This window comes from Haliotis rufescens, unplaced genomic scaffold (assembly GCF_023055435.1).
Source record: "Haliotis rufescens isolate VD_foot unplaced genomic scaffold, xgHalRufe1.0.p SCAF_15, whole genome shotgun sequence".
NCBI lineage: Eukaryota > Metazoa > Mollusca > Gastropoda > Lepetellida > Haliotidae > Haliotis > Haliotis rufescens.
The window spans coordinates 15,392,319-15,412,644 of record NW_025963835.1 but is presented as its reverse complement, the minus strand read 5'-3'; the positions used below and the strand labels follow the sequence as shown (position 1 = coordinate 15,412,644).

General features: G+C 42.7%; 1 protein-coding gene across 1 annotated transcript in view; it reads right to left on the bottom strand.

Moving 5' to 3' along the window:
• LOC124138744 overlaps positions 1-20,326 on the bottom strand; it is a 76,467-nt gene that overhangs the window by 54,153 nt on the left and 1,988 nt on the right. The gene's annotated exons all lie outside the window — the stretch shown is intronic.

The following is a 20,326-nucleotide window of genomic DNA, read 5'->3' as shown; positions in this document are numbered from 1 at the left end:
AATATTCCAGCAACATCTAGCATGACGGGGACAAGAAATGAGCTTTAGACATAACACCCATTTGGAGAATCGAACCCGGGTCTTAGGCTTGACGAGCAAATGCTTTAACAACTAGGCTACCCGACCAACCCTCACAGCCACGTAAAACCAGCTAGGATAATCTGTCATTAGACAGTTCTTAACGCGGAAAGTTCAAAACGACTCACCGTGCCTGGCGCTGTCTGTGGCCGATGGTTGTCCGTGTACCGCTGTATTTTACTCAAGTGATCCACGTACCCTGAACGAGCGCTGCACGAGGACCCGGGACGCGTGCCGGTGGGGACCCAGGCAGCCCGACACGACGGTCGGGGCCTGTACGACAGGAGGGGGTCGTGGATGTGACTGGTATCAAAACACCGTGAATGGCGGTCCATATATAGGTGATTGGGATCGGGGTGAAAATCAATCTTCAATTTAGTCCGTGGATCCTTAGGAATGAAATATCCCGTGACAGGTCCTCCCTGCCTTGGGGTGATAGGGAGGGACCGTGTTGTCCCTGCACTACACGCCCTTTTCTTCGGCACCCCTCTCCCAGCAGACAGGGGACGCCCACTGCCTGGTCTCTTAAACTTGGCTGCTTCCATCTTGGTTTCTTCTGTCTTGTAGAGGTACCTCGCCTTGGCGCTCTGTGCCCGCCGCGGGGGTGGCGCCGGGGGGTGACCAGCGCCCCACTCAGGGTACCGCCGTACCACCTCCTCCGCTGATATCTGTATGTTGTCCTCGGACTCCGGGATGGAAACATTGTCGGTATTCTGTTGGTGGCCAGGCCTGTATCCCGAGGCCAGCCAGGTCACGCCTTGGTTTAACATGTCACAGATACTGCCTGGTCACTCCTCGGACAGACCAGCATGCGATAAGCCAGATGAGCGTAGTCAGCCGTGAAATAACTTTGTCATGCACACCCACCATGCATAATGGATCTGATTGACGCACGATTGCCGAGCGTTTAAAAATCTGTTTTTTTCTGTCACACCTTCCCGACGGAATCAATATTGTAGCGCAGCTCTGTAAAGTATTTCGCACGTTGTTTGTGGGTGCCGCGTCCCCCTCTCAATAACCTGCAGCCAAGTCAATCGCAGAATAATCAACTCAGCTTCAATCAAGCACACAATTTCGATCACATTTGATGGACCAATTTCGCGACGACATTGTTCAAACGTCAACAACTCTTGCAGGTGCTCCCTTGTTGCATGATGACACAATATCAAAACAGAACAATGGAACAATGCATAGAACAATGCCCCCTTTACTTACGTGGTCGTAAAATAACCAGAATCACATTGTTCAGGGAGCCATAGTTGAAGTATTCGATGAACAGCATAAACCACCTCCAAGTTGTTATCCTTCGAGTAACATTGCAGAGTTGTGTATAGCCGTTCAGATGAAGTTGGATTTCGCAGATGGCAACCGTAATCGTTCTGTGTACTTTAACTCCGAGACTGGTGTTTCCCGCTGACGAATTGATCGGGTATGTGTATCCTCACTGATCGATGTAATAGTGTGTTTCCGCTGTCAGCTTGTGAACTCACGATCCCATGTAAATCGACTTTATCTCTTCCGACAACATGTAGATCCGAGGCCGCATACACTACCCACAACACCGGCATTCACACTCAATACTAATACACGACTTAACATGACAGGTGCTCGATCGTTATGCCATAAATCACCTGATATAGGCCGAATAAAAGCATGCCCCGGAACAATATTACAAATATAGGCTCCCAATATTAATGTTTGTAATAAATTCGATTATTGTTTCAAGGAGTACTGTACTTTTCAAAGCCGACTTGTGATCCATGAGCTGTGAAGGCTGAATGTGAAACTGTTGCTATGTCGTCCAATAAGGTTATCCGTAAATCACATGGGTCACGCAATATCCATGAGAAGTTGCGGGTTGAGTGAGAAGGTACCAATCCATGCCATTACATCAGAGGGTGTACTTCCCACCCTTCCGTTGTGATAGGGTAAAGATGTGAACGGATCTTCCCCAGAGGGACAGGACGCTCTCCGAGTATACAACGCGGTGATCGCTGTTTCTTCCTATAGAGCACCACGTATGTTTTTCAGACCTCACGTTACTCCCTTAACAAGACAGGCACATCTCATTGACGCTTACGATAACGAAGCTATTGTATTTGTCGACTTGACAGATGATGTTCCCTTTTTCGGATCGAAGTGCGCCTCACATGAGTAAGGGCTTGAACCACCCACCCCAGTTGAGAGGTTGATTGGTCGCGTAGCGATAACACCCGGTACGAATACAAAGAAGGGGATTACCATACTTGCTCAGTGTGGAGTCCTGGAGCTCAACCGTTTGCGACTCGGAGCTATCTGTACCTGCTTGTAATCCTTTATTCAACGCTTCATTTGACATGTAATACATGGGACAATGAAAAACAGCCCTTCCTATACCAAATGGAGGGTGGTGATGATTTTTCAAAACTGTTCAAGGACGTGTAAGAATACTTTAAACACACACACACACACACGCCGTTGCATACGCAGACACACATACACCTACACACACTCATATATAAACCAAAGTCACTAAGATGTCAAAATACTCTTCTTCTTTCTTCTTCTTCATCTTCTTCTTATTATTATTATTTGACATGTTTACTTTGTTGTTGTTTTCTATTTATTACGTACACACCAAAGAAGTATAGACATATAGTATGTACATATAGGTTTGTTTGATAAGGTTAGGTATCAGTGACATCACATAAGTTACACGGTTTACACACACACACACACACACACACACTACTATCCTTTTAGTTAAGATTTTAAACCCAGTCGCAAGGTTGAAATTATGAGGAATTATTGCGATAAATATCGATAGATTTTAGTGTGTCATTTTAGATGGACTTTAGAGTTGAATTAAACCTTGGAACTGAAGTTTACTTTGAATGTTATAACCATAACAACAAATAAAAAGTAAAGTTTGAGATATGACTGATTTGTTTTTTCTTTACCCTAATGATTTCAGAGAAAGAAACTTCCACATTACCATGTGTAAAGTACTACCACTCATGATCAAAAGAAGAACAAATTTGAACAGCATTGCATGTATTTATTGATATGATAAATACAATCGAAACTATCGATATTCCTACCAGAAATCGATACTATTGATCGGAAACTGATTTAACAATCGATTTATTGCCTTTAAGTGCTTACCAATAGCAATATATCGATATTTCGATGTATCGTGACACCCCTACTGTGAAGGGTCAATGCCCCCAGTGTAGCTATGACGTTCCCAATGCTATTTAGAGTCCTACACTTCCGACTTTTTAAACATGATAGTTCTGCTTTAAGACCAACTGTACGCCTCCATACCGAAAAGTGAAAGCCCGACCTAAGTCTATAGTACACGCCGGTATGATTGCTAGCACTGCTAGTGAATCAGCTACACGTGTCGATACAGTAATAAGACAGCTTTGTCGAGGTGTTGAACAAGGATCGGTATGATCCGTCATAAAGCTCCCACAGTCGCGTGAAGATTACATGAGGTAATTCTTATGGCTGGTATTCTACAGCGTATGTACTCCAACAAAGGGCAGTTAATCTGATGGCTTTCCGTGTTGTGAATCGTGGTTTAAATCTTAATGGCGCATGAATAGTCCCATTCACAGTGGGAACAGCCCGCTCTCTGGCGGCCACTGTACTCAATGTAACGACTGTACAGTGTGCAGGCCGCGCTCTCAGTCAGTCACTAAATACCCCATGTAACGACTGAATAGTGTACACACTGGCAGCGGACACACGGCTTGCCTTTGTACAATAGCTTCAGTTGGACCATGCATGTAGTTGATTTATGTTTATGCATAAGGCATTGTTAACTGAAAACCATTTGCACACATACTGGGCACGCCTAAAGACTCTTTAACGGGGTTTGTGTAATAGGTATAGCTTCCATTTGACCACAATATGATTGGTTGGTTGTTTGTTGTTTAACGCCACACTCAGCAATATTCCAGCTATATGACGGCGGTCTGTAAATAATCGAGTCTGGACCAGACAATCCAGTGAATGACACCATGAGCATCGATCCACGCAATTGGGATGCGATGACATGCATCAACCTCTTACGACAGACCACATAATGTGGGGTGTGGTTGGAGAAGATTTTGTATTGAGACCCGACACCAGCTACAGCTGCAAAACCACAAAATAACAACTTGGTTCAGTGTATTTTTTGTGGCAGACAATTTCTGTTTTTCGAAGCATATGCTGGTCGTAAGAGGTTAAATGGATCAGGTGATCGGGCTCGGTGACTTGGGTGATAGCATGGAATCGTATCCCGACGGAGTGGACAGTTGCTCACATTATCGATCACTGGATTGTCTGGTCCAGACACGATTATTTACATGTTGCCGTCATATAGCTGGAATATTGCTGAGTTCGGCGTTAAACAACAAACAAACTACCACCACCCCCAACCCCCCTGGATATACATATTCAACAAATCGCATACCCTTGCTGACGAAAACCTGACAGACACGTCTTATCAATAGGGCAGTATGCATCGGAGGTACGTGAAGGAGTGTATTGGCGTGGTGTCCCGGCGTGCTTTCCCCCGAGCCTAGATCAGCAGGCGACCAACTTGCTTGGCGTGACGATTAACTTCAAACTGGAGATGAAAGACTTTCCAAACGCCAATAAACCGCCGCTGTAAAGAGACGCAATCCCCAATAGCCCATTGGCCCTTGTTTGGGGACTCTAACCTGTAGTCTCGCGCAGACCATCGCCACTGTCTGCCACTACACCGTGCCCCCCGGACGGCAGTAAGGGCAGGTGTTATGTCCACATATTGCTGTTGATGGTACTTAGCACTGTGCTTGATTCATTGTTATCCTGGTTCATAGTCATTCTAATTTCTACCAACGGACTGCATTTTATCATTACACGTGTAATGTCTACCCATCTACCCAGTACCGTGATTTTTACGGGTGTAACGTTTTCCGCCCACCATGTACCATATCCTTAACACTTGCAATATCTATCCATCTACTAGGTACCATGTCCTTTATGCGTGTAATGTCTACCCGGTACCATGTCCTTTACGCTTGTAATGTCTACCCGGAACCATGTCCTTTACACGTGTAATATCTACCCGGTAGTGCCGGTACCATGTCCTTATCACATGTCATATCTACCCGGTAGTGCCGGTACCATGTCTTTTTCACGTGTAATATCTATCCGGTAGTGGCGGTACCATGTCCTTTTTCACGTGTAATATCAACCCGGCACCACGCCCTTTACACGTGTCATGTCAACCCGGCACCATGTCCTTTACACGTGTAATGACAACCCGGTACCATGTCCCTTTCACGTGTAATGTCAACCCGGCACCATGTCCTTCACACATGTCATGTCAACCCGGTACCATGTCCCTTTCACGTGTAATGTCAACCCGGTACCATGTCCTTCACACATGTCATGTCAACCCGGTACCATGCCCTTTACACGTGTCATGTCAACCCGGCACCATGTCCTTTTCACGTGTAATGTCAACCCGGCACCATGCCCTTTACACGTGTAATGTCAACCCGGCACCATGTCCTTTTCACGTGTAATATCAACCCGGCACCATGTCCTTTTCACGTGTAATGTCAACCCGGCACCATGCCCTTTTCACGTGTAATGTCATCCCAGCACCATGGCCTTTACACGTGTAATGTCAACCCGGTACCATGTCCTTTTCACGTGTAATATCAACCCGGCACCATGTCCTTTTCACGTGTAATGTCAACCCGGCACCATGCCCTTTTCACGTGTAATGTCAACCCGGCACCATGCCCTTTACACTTGTAATGTCAACCCGGCACCATGTCCTTTACACGTGTAATGTCAACCCGCTACCATGTCCCTTTCACGTGTAATGTCAACCCGGCACCATGTCCTTTACACGTCTCATGTCAACCCGGCACCATGTCCTTTACACGTGTAATGGCAACCCAGTACCATGTCCCTTTCACGTGTAATGTCAACCCGGCACCATGTCCTTTTAGCGTGTAATGTCAACCCGGCCCCATGCCCTTTACACGTGTAATGTTATCCCGGCACCATCTCCTTTACACGTGTAATGTCAACCCGGTACCATGTCCCTTTCATGTGTAATGTCAACCCGGCACCATGCCCTTTACACGTGTAATGGCAACCCGGCACCATGCCCTTTACACGTGTAATGTTATCCCGGCACCATGTCCTTTACACGCGTAACGTCAACCCGGCACCATGCCCTTTACACTTGTAATGTCAACCCGGCACCATGTCCTTTACACGTGTAATGTCAACCCGCTACCATGTCCCTTTCACGTGTAATGTCAACCCGGCACCATGTCCTTTACACGTCTCATGTCAACCCGGCACCATGTCCTTTACACGTGTAATGGCAACCCAGTACCATGTCCCTTTCACGTGTAATGTCAACCCGGCACCATGTCCTTTTAGCATGTAATGTCAACCCGGCCCCATGCCCTTTACACGTGTAATGTTATCCCGGCACCATCTCCTTTACACGTGTAATGTCAACCCGGTACCATGTCCCTTTCATGTGTAATGTCAACCCGGCACCATGCCCTTTACACGTGTAATGGCAACCCGGCACCATGCCCTTTACACGTGTAATGTTATCCCGGCACCATGTCCTTTACACGCGTAATGTCAACCCGGCACCATGTCCTTTACACGTGTAACGTCAACCAGATACCATGCCCTTTACACGTGTAATGTCAACCCGGCACCATGCCCTTTACACGTGTATTGTCATCCCGGCACCATGTCCTTTACACGTGTAATGTCAACCCGGCACCATGCCCTTTACACGTGTATTGTCATCCCGGCACCATGTCCTTTACACGTGTAATGTCAACCCGGCACCATGCCATTTACACGTGTATTGTCATCCCGGCACCATGTCCTTTACACGTGTAATGTCAACCCGGTATCATGTCCTTTTCACGCGTAGTGTCAACCCGGCACCATGCCCTTTACACGTGTATTGTCATCCCGGCACCATGTCCTTTACACGTGTAATGTCAACCCGGTATCATGTCCTTTTCACGCGTAGTGTCAACCCGGCACCATGCCCTTTACACGTGTATTGTCATCCCGGCACCATGTCCTTTACACGTGTAATGTCAACCCGGTATCATGTCCTTTTCACGCGTAGTGTCAACCCATCTACCCTGTAGAATGTTCTATGCTGTAAAACAATACACGTGATCAACAACACTTAACACTTTACAACTGTGGCATCGAATGCGCATCCCACGACAGCGGATTTCAATTACATAGACCTACTGGCTAAAACAGTAAACGTTGATGTGTGCAGCTTTATCATGGCATATGAACTTAACCCTTACTGTAAAATGTATTTATTTTGTATCTCACAACAGACGAGGGTGCAAAGGTGAACCTGGACCTTTAGGAGCATGGCTTATTACCATAACGTATTGAAAACATATGCAAATTGAGTTCATGTTAAAGAGTTATAACAATTAGCGCGGAGAGTGGTTGGATTGGTGACGGCGCTCGGCAAGTCTTACTCCCGAGAGTCTATTAACCCCGTCCATGCTGAACAACAGAACACAGACTACAGACACATGTATTGACTCCTTAGGTATTGAAGGCTAATGGGTACCCGATAGTGTGACATGGGGACTACCTGTCTGAAGTTGCTCTGATTTGAGCAGAGATTGTGGTGTTTGAAGTTACTAGAGTACATTCCATTTACAGGCTCTGTCATTCCCAATACGCTTTACCATGCCACGGGGTGACAGCTGATGATTAATCACAAGTAGATGTATATAACAGACGATGCATTCTTAATTTTATAAAAGTCAGAAATAACAATTATTGGCACAAATAATGTTACTTATCTTATAACAATATGTAAGAGTTGTTAACGTAACATCAAGATTTCAAATACCATCTAAGTTTTCATTTTCAGAATTTTTTTGTACATGCATTTGAAAAATTATAGAATTATTTTTGGTTAAAGTTTTTCCCCAGCATATTAGTAATTTAACTGTAGGAAATTGTCTCGTTTAGTCCAGCATATATGCCGCTCGGTGGGGTCCCACTGTTCACAGTAGGGAGGTTTGGTCTATTTTTAATTGGGGCGGTCGGGTAGCCTCGTGGTTAAAGCGTTAGCTCGTCACGCCGAAGACCCGGGTTCGATTCCCGACATGGGTACAATGTTTGAAGCCCATTTCTGGTGTCCTCCGCCGTGATATTGCTGGAATATTGCTAAAAGCGGCGTAAAACCAAACTCACTCACTCACTCACTATTTTTAATTATACACACTTCAAGGGCTGGAACAGGTGGGGGATACCACCTGTGACACGGGAGGGTGGAAGGAGCTGCAGATTGGGCTAGGATCGTTGATCTTGAGGACAGATAATGGATGCCATATTATACAGAGCCAATCCACCGTGTAACGCAGTATAACGTAAATACCAAACCATAAAGCTGAACATGTCATGACTGCACACTGATCCCTTGCCCCAGGTTCAGGTAATACGGTGAGGAGCTGCGACCTGCTCCTCACGGTCGTCGAGAGTTTTGGACGTATCATGTTGCATTACATACACGCTAACCATATTGTGTGTGTGTTTGTTGTTTAACGCCGCACTAAGCAATATTCCAGCAATATGACGTCGGCTTGCAATAAATTGAGTCTGGACCAGACAAACCAGTGATTGATATCATGAGCAACATTCCACGCCGTCAGGGTACAGTGACACGCAATTAACCAAATCACCGGGCCTGGCCACCCGATCTCTTAGGACAAACATAGGTGGATTCTAACAAGAAGTCCCCACGGGGGAACATTACCCCACTCCAAGTTAGAACCCGTCCTTCATATCCGCAGTGCTGATATTTTACCATAGTTTCGATAAGGATATTTTTGGGCATAACTAACACTTAGTCTCTGAAAATATATAATTTTGATAGAAACAAGCAATTACATTTAAATTTAAAAGGAACCCCAGTTAGATCAACATGTGGGAAATCTAGACCAGCATTACAGTAATGGCTTTGGGAGGGAAAGTAATATTGTCAGGGAAGTTGACACAGGGTTAATCGTTTGAAGTGGCAGTAAAATCTTCACCGCCGGGAACGCTTGTTGATTTTAGACTTTGACTGACATGTGGATTGCAAATTCCTTTTGTTCTTTAAGTTTGACGTTTCGAGAGCGGTACTGAACTTCATCAAGCAACTTGATCAACAACTATGTGAAACCAAAGGGCAATCATGTGTTGGTGGCTACTACAGCTTTTCAATGTTACTTAAACTTTTAATGACGTGGTTCTAAATTGTCCACATTAAATCATATTCAACATTCTAGATTGAATATCTATCTTTAAGACAGTGTAGATAGTTGACAATTTGCGATCATATAAACTGACGGGCATTGGAAAGTATAGCTTGAAAATTGTCTTCGACCAAAAATATTAAATCTTTATCGAAAGGTTAGTAGGCTGAAAAGAGTCGCCGAAATACTGCAAACGTAATTTCCGAAACACGACTATGATAATCGTATCAATGACATCACCATCGAATAACCATTTCTTGTTTGTTCCATTTTAGCCTCCATCTAACATTTTGTTGCCCAACAGTTTAGTCCATGCGCTAGTATGGTGGCACGCTCGACCTAATGTGTAACTAATATATTCGAGGCCTGTGAATTAGTCAGTGTAGAATTCTAATATAAGTTACACGGTCTTTGGGTGGCATAACTTCAGCTGCTGGTGGTCTATTGCCCTATTTTTAAATTGTGTCGTCGTTTCATAGGCTGTGATCATTTATGTTCTGTTGCTAGTTTTAAACAGAAATCTGTGACGTGTAACTATAGTTTTGTCAATGCCCTTTGTTGGGAAGTTCTTATATGATAGAACAACGATGTATAAAATGTTATAGGCACTAGATGAAACAAGACCGATGTGACTTTAAATTTGAACTAACTCACTCACTCATCAATAGGCTGACGTAAATTATTGGATATTGTTAATACAGCAATACAACGGTATCTACGAATACGGTCGACCTAACAATGGCCTCTATACACCATTGTATGATATGACGATTTTATGCATTCTAGCTCATTGATATAAGCATATATAAACGGGTGCATGATGTCATTGTAATATGGCTGTGTCACAGCAACCTGTAAATATTTGAGTCTGGACTAGACAAACCAATGGTTCATATCATGAGCATCAGGTTTCAAAAACACAAACTAATCGGATCACACTTTGTCATCATCTGACGTGCATGCAAGTGTGCGTGTGGCTGCTTGTACCAGTCCATACTTATGTCGGGTTTATAGTGCTAGCCCACTGAGATACGATGACGCAATTTTACATAGATACGCCATTCAGACACAGTATTCTGAATCCGAGCCGAAAAGTCATTTGTTTATCCCCCGAATGCCGAGCGCCGGGCAGATTGACTAGCATGCTGTTAGGGACTCAATCTACATATATATAGTCTATACGAGAAACGAATCCTTGTTTATTAGATAAACATACTGTGTTTTTCAATGGAGAGCTAGGTTACCTGTAGATTTACCGCGCTAAATTGAACGTGGAACCCAACGCGCAGCATGAGGGTTCAAGTGTTACATTTAGCGCGGATAAATCAACAGGTAACCTATCTCTACATTGAAAGCACATTATGTTTATCTCCATTCTAGCCATGACTAAATAAAACGCGAACTCCTGGTGTTAGAAAATACATTAAGTGAATCGGAATGGGTTTGAGTCCAGTGTTTTGAGTGAGTTGTCGATCTGAATATACGGAATCACCGACAACAGCCTGTGCATAAAATATTGCGCTGTATATGCTCAAGCAATTTGTTTACACCGTAATTCTTCACACGAACAAATGACAAGCACTGAAAGCATGTAGCACGGCAACTTCGTGACCTAACTTGAAGAAAACTAGTTTATTACTTGCCCGTGAAGAGATCGCCCGTTTAATAAACATATAGCTGTATTACACATTGTGTAATACCAAAACGCGTGCTTATGTACTCTCGGAACACGTTTCGGTCACAAATATTGAAAGCTCTCGACATCCCTTGGTTTATTCAACGACACTGCGTGTGGAGTTGATAGATCACTGAAAGGAGCTTATGCACACTCGATGACCCCAGCAACCTTGTTGCTAGGCTGACGTCATATGGCATTGTTTCGCCGATGGATCTTGCAACAAAATTCCACAAATTACGTCATCGGGTTGGTGACGTTATGGTAAACTTTGAGATGCAAGGCCCGTTCCACAAGGCGATCGTATTGTAGCGCAACGACAGTCGTTAGTCTAAGTTAAAGTATGTGAGTTGCGATAGTCTTAGCCCTACGATAATTTTGTGAATTCTAAAGGTGGACCGTTGTATGGTATTAAATTCATACGTTTCAACTTTTGACGTGTTTGAAGTATTATTCTGTTAAACTCAGTTGGACTATGCCGTTGATCGTGTAGGTGTCAGCCTATTCATACTCAACAGTATAATTAAAAGAAAACGTTATAAATGGCAAGTAATAAATAAAATACTAAACTCGGTCCCGTGTAAAATTTCGCTCGTCAGATTCCACAACTATTCACGAGTTTCATAAAATTGGTATTACACGGGAGTATTCTATATATGTATATGATTTCGTTTTACACCGCACGTCACTATTATGACGTCATAATGCTCATTGTGACGCAAAAGATATGACGTCACAGCTATACAAAGAAAAGTGCCAAATAGCGCCCTCGGTTGTCCTCAAAGCTTCAAATACATTCTCTTTGCAGATTTCTGTCGTATTACCGCATGAAAATATTGCCACACATCCTGTGAATATCGTAGTAACCGCATTTTGTAGCATATAATTGTGCATATAACTGTTTAGATATGCCTACCGACAATGACTGTAAAAGAAGTACTATTCTAAAAATGGTACATTGACTGGTCTACCCTGTGTTACCTAAGTATTAGAATGGAGTGATCCAAGAAAAGTAGAAAATTAATCATGTACTTTATGTGGGTCATTATCAAAATGTGTACCCCTTTTGGTCTGTTAAATAAACAAAAATAAAACTTGATAATTACAAATTTGAGCGATTTAACTAGAAACATCTTAACTTAACAAATAGTTGGGTAAATTATGCGAACACAAAGAAAAATAATTTTGTCATATTTTAATGTCACAATAATCTTTCGGTAGGAAATGATGCACTATAGTTGATGTTGCATATTTGCAATGGCATCAGACATTTTCGTTTCTTGGAAGGAAATACTGCGGAACTGTGGTAACACTGAGGACATCTTTAGTAATACCAAAGACATCTAAGAGCAACATAAAATCTGAAATATGTTCACAGTAAAAAGTATTCGGTGTCTATGACAGTGATATTTTAACAATTTCAGACTATATACAATTCACCAAAGAATATCTTATTTTTATATACATATTGTTTTACACATAATAACCAAACATTCAATACAGATTAGTTGCCTTTTAGTCATATCGTTACATTTCACAATAACATTTGTGCTAAAACTCCAGCTTTGCAATCAATATGTATACCTAGGTCTCTGTGGTAATCGTATGTACTCCAGTTAGGACTGGTCCATTACTCAGTAGGTGTTGTCTTAATTAATCCCCTCCTGGCCTCCTCCCAGGGTGTGTAACGACTGGGAATATGGAGGCGTGGGACAAATGGGACGTGTAACTAATGGGAGATAACCCTAAAAATACGAGCTTCCGTGGTGATGCAGTCGTCAAATCGGCTGTTTCAATCAGAAGGGATTTATTGTGATTTGATACCTCTGATTGACGAATCAGAATCGAGTATTTACCAAATTCATGGTAGAATTTCTGTTTACTTCATTGTTATATTATGGGGCAGTGGGGTAGCCTTATGGTTAAAACGTTCGCTCATCACGACTGAGGCCCTGGATCGATAACCCATATGGTGTGCATTTCATTTCTGGTGTTCCAGCCGCAACATCGCTAAAAGCGGCGTAAAACCCGACTCACTCACTACCTGCCGTGAAGAAACCGACAATTTCCATCACCAAACAGTATTTGAAAATATATCATCGGGGTAAACATATTCCAATTAATTGCTGACCATGTGAAACCATATTTTCTTACTTTTCATACTTGAAATTACTGTTACTACTATAAATGAGTGATTCTCTACCAAGGCTTCTCTGCACATAATCAGATGTTTTCATTTAAGAATTGACTTCCATATCTTTTTTGACGTAAAAACTGGTGTACATACTGTGTCAGTGATCTCCATAAACGCGAAAAAACATTGACATCAATTCTTATAAAAAAATACGTCAATAATAATAACTTTCCCGGCTGCGTATTTAATCATAAACAAACAAAATATGTAGACAACAGTAAGAATCGGTGAATTACGTGTTTATCCAATCAAATACCACGGAATCATTTGTAACTGATTTGTTTCAACCATTTTAAAATAGGGTGATAGCTCCTCAACGGGTAAAGAGGGTGTGACAGTCAAATTTGAATGTAAGCTAACATGTTATTGGATATTGTTAATACAATAATATGACGGTATCCTTGTCACACGAACAGAGTCAACGGCAGCAATGGCCTCGATACACCATTGTATCATATGACGATTTTGTGCATCAAATCAAATGCCATGGAATCACTTGTAATTGATTTGTTTCAACCAATTAAAAATGTGGTGATAGCTCCTCAACGAGGTAAGGGGGTGTAACAGTCAAGGGGGTAGCGACGCGAAATTTAAATGTTAGCAAACATTTCTCAGTACATTGTTTTTTCTTAAACACTCACAACGCTTATCAAACCCCGACCGCGAACATAAGCAGACCCGCACAATATATCTAAAACAGAGATACCAAAGTGTTTGTTTGCTTGTTGTTTAACGCCGCACTCAGCAATATTCCAGCTATATGACGGCGGTTTGTAAATAATCGATTCTGGACCAGACAATCCAATGATTGATATCACGAGCATCGCTCCACGCAATTGGGACACGATGACATGCATCAACAAAGCCTGCGAGCCTGACCACTCGATCCCGTTAGTCGCCTCTTACGACAAGCATAGTCGCATTTTACAGCAAGCATGGGTTGCTGAAGAACTATTCTACCCAGGATCTTCACGGATCTGATACCACAGTGATATCCCTACCACGTTCTGGACATAACACATTGTAGGCGTAGAACAGTTTGGACATTGTGACCAAACCCTGATATACTAAAAACAATATCGAATAACAACAATGTCATACTAACTCATCAACGACAGTTTTCACACTGGTAGGTGAACCCGTACATTAACCAAAGATCTAACTATAACAAACGACTAAAAGAAGAACGCTATAAATAATTATGTTAAACTTAATTTATTTTATTTTTGTAACGAATTTAAAGTGTAAGCACGTGTTTTTGTGCCTCGTGGTAGCTACGCCACTGCCGATGTTGTTGTTTTTATGACAACAGTGTCACCACAGCCCCATGACGACAATAACTGTTGCATTGAGAACCACACACACGAAGCTCAAGTGCCAGGCCTGGGATATATTACTCATATTTACACTATCTATTAAAGCATTTATAATCACTGCACATAATGGAACACCCATCGATCCATATTCCGATTGTTGTTTGCATCGTCATATCAACTTAGGGATCATCTCAACTGGAGGCGCTGAAAATATTCCTGTTCAATGGTGGATTTTAGTATAAAAGTTATTAGAAGTACACATGATGTCATTGTAAAACAAATTTCAGTTTAACGTGCGGTATACGGTTCCACATGGTTGTAAACTTTAGTTTAGTGCACATAGATTTGCACTTCATTGCGTTTTTGACAGGACCCCTCCTGCATTTACCATGCATCACACGAATAACAGGCATGGGCAGATATATGGGAGGCAATTTATGTATTAACATTGTCAGTGACGGCTGAGATTTTGCAAATAAGCTGTTATATTACATCACGTGGTGAAATATTGGCCCTCCTTGGTCCTTGGTTGAAGTGGTTTCTACTTCATTTGGAGCGCCTGTCGCGACAAGGCGAGGCTCTCGTAAAATATCGGCACCCAGGACGTGACAACGTGTCCATGGACGGCGTTGTTGGGACAGTGAGTGACGCTACATTGTCTTGACAGACCCGGCCTGTACATCGTCTTAGCAGTATAACAAGTATAGGTTGACAAACAAGCGTTGTCGGAAATGTTGTATCCTTTTTATGGTTGAACATTCTGATTGCCTGTGCTAGAAGTAACTGTTAATAAATTACTGTGTTGCTTGTTAAGTATAGAACGTTTTACCACATATATAAAAAGAAGGCTTTTGTATTTTCTCAGCATGTTTTCTGCGTATGGTCGGATGTCTTGGTTAATGCATGAATGCCAGGAGTGAGTGTGATCAATGTGTTACCTATTAGAGGTGGTGAGGTGAAACGGGTTTAATGTCGCGTTCAAGATTAGTACAGATTTACGCCGGTTTTATAGCACTATCCCACTGCGATAACATGCCGCAGTTCACTCCATACATGGACTCCGAGACAACCTGTCCATTTTTTATCCCCATAGTGCGAAGCGTCCAACAGGGTAACTACAAGTACCATCTTTATGTCTTTTGGCAAGACGCGACCAGGGGATCGAACCACCGCTTTCCGGGCAGACGCTCTATCCACTAGACCACAGAGAGGGTCATTACCTATAAGAACACATGACCCAGAAGTGTGTCAGTACCAATGAATATCATCCCCCAGGGGCCCCTTCATAACACTTGTAAAACCCTGTTACCTAGAATTTTGTTTTGTTATTTATTTGTTTTGTTATTCTGTGTTTCTTCAGGAAATGTGAAATCGTGGATAGAGTTAGTGAGTAAGAAAATGATGTTATACCGTGTAGTCACAATAGCACAGGGGTCTGAAAATAGTCAAGTTTGGACCCTGTTAACCATTGGTTGATAACAACGACTCGTGTGTTTGGGGTACGATGGCATAGTACAGCTACATTTTAGGTATATATATTAAAAACGTGTACACATATTTTCATAACTTATAAGCATAAAGAAATATAACGTTAAAAGTTAAATCATTGAAGTAAACCGTATCTGTGTCCAGCACAGTAAACGCACTGCCGTCACACAATAACAGTTTTATTATATAATTAAGAGTCACAGCTTAACATGTCCGTCCTTTGTGGCAGTCATTTGTACTTTAGGATTACTGACTGAAGCCCCAAGCGTCATCGTATCTCAATTGCGTGGATCGATGCTCATGAAGCCATTCACTGGATTGTCTGGTCCAGACTCGATTATTTACAGACCGCCCTCATATAGCTGGAATATGGCTGAGTGCGGCGTAAAACAACAAACAAAACAAAGGACGGACAGGTCAAGCTGTGACACCTATTTTATTTTACGCCGTTTGGACAAGTATTATATTTATATCACGGCGTGTCAACTTGATATGGGGAGAAAGCCCGGAGTGATGCAGGACGTTTATAAGCTTTAATCACATTGCGATCTGTATATATTACCGAATATGGCGTGACAGATTAACTGTATGAAAGAATCGGGAGTACTTTATATTCCTTTGAGTAGTTTATCTATATCAATCTCATTTGTATTCTCAAGACATTGGTAAAAAAAGGCAAAGGTGATGTAGGTTTCTCCCCTGTAGTAATGAGTGAGTGAGTGTTATGGTTTTACGCCGCTTTTAGCAATATTCCAGCAATATCACGGCGGGGGACACCAGAAATGGGCTTCACACATTGTACCCATGTCGGGAATCGAACCCGGGTCTTCGGCGTGACGAGCGAACGCTTTAACCACTAGGCTACCCGACCGCCCCCTCCCCTGTAGTAAGTTCAAAGACGTCAAACATAAAACTAATGTATAACAAAGATGACACTATGGTGTCTCCTTAGGCCAGTTAGAGATGCCTGTTCACCCAGCAGTGAACGGGTACCCGGTAGAATAAACTGTTAATGTGACTGATTGCATTCTAGCGCCTCACGTGCAGATTTGGTTGTATACTCCCCAGGGAGCTCAGAATGAATATCAAGTGCACACTGATCCATTGAGCCATATGTAACTGCGCCACCGAGCAGCATTGGTTGGATATTAGGGGTTTACCAATCAATTTTGATTATTGGAAATATGTATGGGAGTGTGAGTGAAACTCCCTGTCCCAGCCCCAACTGCAGAATTTCAATAATGCCCACCTGTTCATAACAACAGAAGCTTATGAAGACATACATCACCATTTCCATACACACAAACAGTTAACGGCACGGACTATAAAGTTCTGTCACTTCCACTTAACAATTCGTGTGACTTAGTCGCTGATCAATAATTTCAAAATAGACAGACATAATCCCAGCTGATGATAAAGGCTTCTGGAATCCACAGCTCAGTTGTTGTTCGCACGGAGTGAGTAGTTCGCGTTGGAGACACAATAGCCTGCGTTGTACTTGCTGTATACAAGCCTTTTACCAGTATGCGTGCGTTACACTGTCAAGGAAACACGGCACGATAAACGGTAGTCTCGCGAGGAAAACGGGTTCACTGACTCACAGCGCTAATCTCTGCTGTTTCAATCAAGTATTTTTCACCCGAGAGGAAAATTGCTTTGACGGGTATTAACTCCCGTTGGTGACTTTTGCAACGGAGTTATGAATAAGGTGTTCAGATCCGCGGTATTGACAAGGCCGGGGCAGGAAGTGGTCTTCGGCAAGGGCGCCTGTTGTTACCCTTGCTATTGTGTATATATGTGTATATCACCTGGGTCACCCCGCCTGGTGTTTACCGGGAATATGATACTATATAATTACAGAATTAGCCTATCACATCCAGTATTTAAATAGTTATAACGCACGCTATCGAAGGGGTTGGATATACTATTTCATTGTACAACTGTGTTCCAATAAACGTTTGATGTAAACACAACTGCCATTATTACAGTTGTTCAGATGAGACACATGTCCTGATTATGTTTCCTGATTCCATAATGTCCTGTGTGAAAATAGCTACTACCTTTGAGTTTGTTTGACCGCCACTTTGAACATTATTCCAGTTTCATCACGGCGTGTTAGCTTCATGTGGGAGGAAATCCCGAAGTGATAGACGTTTACCACTTTGGTGGAATCCATGAGCATGGGTATGATGCTGACAAATCTAGAAACATAATCGGGCGAACTGTCATAGGTTTCTGGCACGCCCAAGGGACGTAACTCTGCATAGCGAATCGCGGCGCCTTTGACAGCTGGGCCACCCATGCCCCTCTTAAACCTCAAAATAGTATGAGACAGCTATAATGTGTTTCGATTTCAGTGTATTAGGTTTAGGATACTATTCAACCTGCCATGTCTTAAAAGTCGTTTAGACGTTACCTGGTGCATTGGTGGTTGTTTTATCCATCCTTGATATTGATAGTGAGTGAGTATGGTTTTATGCCGCTGTCAGCAGTATTCCTGCGGGGGACAACAGAAATGGGATTCAAACATTGTCCCCATGTGGAGAATAGAACTCGGACCTTCGGCGTGACGAGCGAACGCTTTACTCACTAACCTACCCCACCGATATTGATAGTGAGTGAATATGGTTTTATGTCGCTTTTAGCAACTTTCCAGCAATATCGCCGAAGGGGACACCAGGTATTGGCCTCAGAAGTTGTACCCACAAGGGGAATCGAACCCGGGCCTTCCCTCTAACCTACCCCACCGATCATGATAGTTAGTGAGCTAGGTTTTTCGCCGCTTTTATCAATTTTCCAGCAATATCACGGAAGGGGACACCAGAAATGGGCTTCACACATTGTACGTATAAGGGGAATCGAACCCGGGCCTTCCCACTAACCTACCCCACCGATAATGATAGTTAGTGAGCTAGGTTTTTCGCCGCTTTTATCAATTTTCCAGCAATATCACGGAAGGGGACACCAGAAATGGGTTTTATATATAATATTCCAAGAATATCACCAAAGGAGACACCAGAAAAGGGGCTTCATATATTATACCCATGCGGGGAATCGAACCGGGCCTGCGGTGTGACAAGCGAACGCTTTAACCACTAGGACACCCCACTGATATTGATAGTGAATATATACTACTCAAAAGAAGTTAAGGATAACCCGATTCTTTCATAACGGTAAAGTTAATCTGTCATGACATGAGAGATTAACTATAGCAATATGAAAGATTCAGGCGATCCTTAACTTCTTTTGAGTAGTATATCACTTTAACACCATAATCAATTATAACATCTTTACATTTGCAAAATATATGTAACAGTAAACCTGAACCTTTCACGTCGAGGATATACCATGCACTAATTTCTTATAGCTATTAACATAATCCTATACCAATGGTAACCAAAACCACCAGCCTGGCTTACAAGAACACGTACACCACAGAGCAGACATTAGTCAATCGAATATGTATTAGAAATACAAACGGAACTAAATTAAATATTTGTTCTCGCTCTGGGCGTGGGACAACCCATGGCACATATGCGGAATACACTAATCGCTCTTACACTTTGAACATAATGTAGGTGAACGCAGTTGACTGACTAAATTAAAGCAATATAATAAACGGCGCCAGTCGCAGAACGCCACCGAGCTGATCATCGTATTAGTCTCCTGTAAACCAACGTAATCCGCAGGTGAAAGTAAACACTACACACTCAAACGCTTTAAATAAACCATTTCCCTTTCTGTCCTGTGAGAGTGTTAGGTGTATTGCTTTACCAATCCGAGCTTGTCGATGTTTAGCGAGTGGATCTTTTCTCGCCACGCGGACCCTTGTCGTCCCCGATACTGGAATCTCGTCTACTTGGGGCAAATGTCGAGAAACTGGTATATTTGTTTGCGCAAGAATGTTTTTTTTCAGTCATTGTTTTTAAAACATAATTTATTTCACTGGAAGGAGTCAAAAACATTTGTTTTTACCATAAACACATTATTGTTCAGAACATACAGCATATCCAGTGGGCAAGAGTTTTTTGTTTTTTTTAACTTTAGGAAACAATAATTTGCACCATTTTCGTAACCGAATATGTTTGTTCAAAGTCCCCCTATCAAATGGTCGGCCCCCTTGGGGCTTTGATCTGTTAACACCACGCGAGTCTATATCAGTACTGGAGTTCGAGTCTACGGGGGACAAATGCCGAGAAAGTCTTTTGTTTTGTACACAAATTCAACAGAAAACGGAAACAATAGGGAGAAATCGCGCCATCAGACTATGGGATACACAGTG